This window comes from Antechinus flavipes, chromosome 1 (assembly GCF_016432865.1).
Source record: "Antechinus flavipes isolate AdamAnt ecotype Samford, QLD, Australia chromosome 1, AdamAnt_v2, whole genome shotgun sequence".
NCBI classification, from domain to species: Eukaryota; Metazoa; Chordata; class Mammalia; order Dasyuromorphia; family Dasyuridae; genus Antechinus; species Antechinus flavipes.
This window is the reverse complement of record NC_067398.1, coordinates 231,389,057-231,393,603: the sequence shown is the minus strand read 5'-3', so window position 1 is coordinate 231,393,603 and position 4,547 is coordinate 231,389,057. Positions and strand designations below refer to the sequence as shown.

General features: G+C 32.0%; 1 non-coding gene across 1 annotated transcript; it reads right to left on the bottom strand.

Annotated features, from left to right (window-relative positions):
* Nucleotides 1-4,014: 4,014 nt before the first annotated feature.
* On the bottom strand, nt 4,015-4,121 carry LOC127546183 (U6 spliceosomal RNA). Its single transcript, XR_007950016.1, has one exon. It is a non-coding gene; the product is annotated as a U6 spliceosomal RNA (small nuclear RNA).
* Between the last annotated feature and the right edge of the window lie 426 nt (nt 4,122-4,547).

Sequence of the window (4,547 nt, the reverse complement as noted above, 5' to 3'; positions counted from 1 at the left end):
TTGCTTTTCACTCTTTGGACCAGTCTAGGTTTGCTTTTAAAAATTTGTTTTCTGCTATTGCTTTGTCCTGGCTCCTTATAAACTTACATACTGATAAGAAGGGAAAAGTCGTCAAGGAGACTAGAGAAAGACCAAAATTTTATACAAAATTGAGGACCAGGCCAAGGCCATATGAGGCTTTTTAAAGACATTCTCAGTTTTTCTTTTACAGCTGAAGCGCCTCAAAAAGGTTGCTAGCAGCCTAGAACTATTGATAAAATATTTACTTATTCATGTTCCTGGGTCTTTCCATGATATTTCTAATACATGTTATCACAACTAGCCTGGAAGCAGGATGACAGACATTTTCACATGGTCAATTTAATTGGCTAAGTTGCTTATATATTTGGGGCATGTCCATAAGAACTAGATTTATTGGCCAGAGACTGTTTCACATACATGCTCAGTATTTGTCAAAGATAGACAGTTTAGATTCTGAAAGACTAAGGTCAACTCTATGTCCCATTGCCTACAAATTAATAATAGAAAGGATACATAATTTAAAAAAAAGGAATGATTGGTCGGGGAAAATAAGAAATGGTTCACAATCCTTTCTATAAAGTTGTAAGAGCTATACAAAGTTCTATAACTACCAGTGACCAGTAACTAGCTCTCTGATATGTCCCATTGCCTACAAGTTAATAATAAAAAGGATACTTTTTTTTCAAAGTTAAAGGAAGGTTGGTCAGGAGAAATAAGAAAAGGTTCAAAATGCCTTCTTTAAGATTGTAATAGGACATAATTACCAATGACCTTACGATATAGCATAATCATCATGCAAGGTACTAAAGGTTTTCTAAGTATAAGATCTTTGGAGCACAACTCAAAGTCAAAGAGGTATAGAAATAGGAAAATATTGAAAGCAAACAGGGAAAGGGAAAATCACTCAGGATCATATTCCCCCAAGTTTGAGACACAGTGTTCTAAAAAGATATTTTATCTTGCTCACTTGTTTTCTCCTTGTTGAACCTCACCAAGCTTAACCACTGAAATATAGTGAAAATCTAGTTTTACTCTCAACCCAGATACCTAATCTTTCTTTGCTTTTATAGGTTCCCTAAAGGGATGTTAGAAGAAAAGAGAGCTGTCTCCTCATTAAGATAACACCTATAGCTTTTTTGCAGCATTGATCAAATTCCATGCTTCCAGGATTATAGTAACATGGAATCTCTACTTTGCCACTTCTGTATAGTATATTTTTATCAGGCTATAGCCCATTTTCCTTTTAGGATTTTAAACTATTACTTATCCTATTTTATTTTACTTTTACATACCAGCTTCCCTTTCTTATTTTCTTATTATTGTTTTTATTAAATCAATCATTCTTAGTTATATATTCCTTTTGCATGGATCTTGACAACTTTTATGTGCATTTCATTTGATCTCTTTGTTTTTACCTACATAAGCAAGAGTAGTATTTGTACACTCATTTTATAAATTAAGGAAATCGAGGCTCATGTCACATAATTAGAAAATTGGGAAAAGCAGGACTAAAACAAAAGTTTTCCTTCTCTTTTTATTGAGTTTAAATTACATATTAGGTTGATTGTATTTAGAACTGGAAAATACTTTAAAAGTCACCTAGTTCAATTCTGATGTTACAGCTGAGAAAACTGAGGCCCCACAAAAAATGAAATGATTCATTCAAAATTACACAGTAAGCCAAGAGGGAAATATAGATTTCCTTTAGTCACATCTAGTATTATGTGTGTATATATATATATATATATATATATATATATATATATATATATATATATATACACACACATAATACTAGATGTGACTAAAGGAAATCTATATTTCCCATAATATTATATATTATATATATTATATCATGCTACCTTCAGCATTCAATTTCCAATTACATTCTACATGTCTTTTCCTACTATAAGGAAATAGGGTATTTGTTAAGTGATGAACTACACCCTACTGTTCATTTAGAAATTTAGGTAGTAGAATTTCCTTGTTAAAAAAAAATCCTCCCTAGCCTTTTTGATTGGTTGCATAGAGAACACATTGAAGAACCTGGCACTAGAACTCAAGTTCCTGGATTTCTCTTGTGTTTTCTCTCTGACTCTAAGTCACTGAATCTTATAATCTCAGAGATGAATTTTTACAGTTCTGCTGACTTCCTCATGAGTGTGTAAGTCAAGAATATTCTGAATTTGTTTGCCTAATGTACAAAATGAGGAATCACTATTACTATAGTGATTCATAGAGGTGAATCCAAATTATTGCAAGTAGAAGACACTAGGAAGATGCTACAGGTAAGATAGGAAAAAAAAGCCCAATTCAGACTTTTGAGTTGTACTAGAACCATAAATCAAGAAAAAAAATGAAATTATTGTACAGAAATCCCATAATGTCCTTTAGGAGAATAAAACAGACACAATTAATGCATATGAATATGTTGTATTTTAAAATATTGTTGCTGTTGGAGGAAATAAATAGTTTTGTTTTGCCTGTACCTACTTTGTATATGAGAGAATATGAGAGATAAGACTCTCTTTGGGGTCAGAATTATACCTGGTCCTGGTTTATTAAAAAAACAACAATAAAATAAAAATATGATATCCTTAATGTAACTTATTAGGCTCTATGATCAATACAGCCATATTAACTAATTAGAAAAGACCAGCTAGCTTGTTTTTAAAAGCAAGGGGAATCAAACCCTTAAATTTTTAAATAGAAAGTAGACCACAGATCTAAACAATTAAATTGTGAGTGAATCACATCAACTCTAGGACATTTTCTTAAACTATGGTGACAATATCTTCTGGATCCTCAATATACCAGTGTGGAAAATCCAAGAAAAGGAGATAAGAAATCAAAGCCAAAGCCATTTTCTTAGAGTGTTTGCCTTTGACAAAGGTACACTACAGGGAAAAATTCATGATAGTGTTTCTAAAATTTCTAGCCACTTTTGTTAGTTGCTTTGAATATAGTACTATGTATTTAATTCAGTGTGTTTCTATGATAAGCTCTTGAAAATAATTAATTTCCATTTCACCATAACAGATTAGTCAGATGCATACATACATGTTCTTGTTCAGTCAATGACAACCAACAACATTCTTTTCTGACAAACTGAAAGCAGAAAATTTATAGGCACGGGAACAATTGGTGAAAATCCACACTGTGTAAAAAATCTGCAATAATAAAATCCATGGATTTTCTCTTTTAATTCCAGTTCATCACTTTAGCCTTTGTATCATAAAAAAACAATGTGTGGGCATGCATATATATGTATATATGTAAATTCATAATAATATTGGTTCTAGCCAGGTATATACTGTGATCCTGTACACCGGAATAGATGATCTTTTTAAACTCCAAGTATTTTCACAACAATTGGCAAATTCTAAACTACAAGAATTATAATTTTACATTATCTGTCAACCCCAAAGTTCAGTCTAACAAAAACAAACAGAATTAGTTTGTATATGTGCTTTATTTCTCTCAATGTGGCATGTATGCAGAGCTATTGATAGAAGTAAGCTCAGGAAAGGGCTAGGTAAGGGGTATTACAAAGCCCTAAAGCAAGGAAATGCTCCAGGTTGAGGAGGTCTGTGCAAGCTTAATCCAGTCTTGTGGTTGCTGTGACAAAGCAAGAAGATTTCAGGTCCACTCAGAGGATTCTTGGTATGTTAATTCAGAAAGACTCAAATAATTTTCTCTAATTGGCTATTCCAGGGTTTTAGTCTCTATGGGATGAGCAGAGCTTATGGATATTTTTATATAATAACTACATGTAGTTTATATTTCTCACATATTTTCATATGTTTATTCTGAAATTCAGTTTCTGTTACTTAATACAAACCTCTTCTCTTTGTTTCCTATGAAATGTGAGAACTTTCTTTTACTTAATGATTTCTACCTTTTTTTACTTAAAAGTTTTCTTATATGCCTTCTTTGATGATTTTCTTTTCTTTTGAACTTTTCAAAAGTACATGGCATACTTTTTTTTTTTTTTTTAATATGGAATGCTTCACGAATTTGCGTGTCATCTTTGTGCAGGGGCCATGCTAATCTTCTCTGTATCGTTCCAATTTTAGTATATGTGCTGCCGAAGCAAGCACCATGGCATACTTCTAACAGCTTTTTGACCTAATACATTGCAATCTATTAATCAATTTAATTATATATATATATATATTTATATATATATATATACATATATATATGTGTGTGTGTGTGTGTGTGTGTGTGTGTGTATACACACGTATTTATGTATTTATTTACTTATTAAGCACTTTAAGGATAAATGGGAACTAATTAATAGAAAGAAGGAGCTGACATTGAAGAGGATTGGGGAAAGTTTCTTTAAAAAGGTGGGATTTTACTAAGGATTTAAAAAAAGCCAGCGAGATCAGGTGTGAGGGACAGCAAAAGAAAATGCATGGAGCCAAGTCACAGATGTCATGTTCATGGAAAAAGCCAGGGGGGCACTGTTTCTTTTCACATAGTTAAGCCTTTTTTCTTATTTTCCATTTTTATCTTTTTTC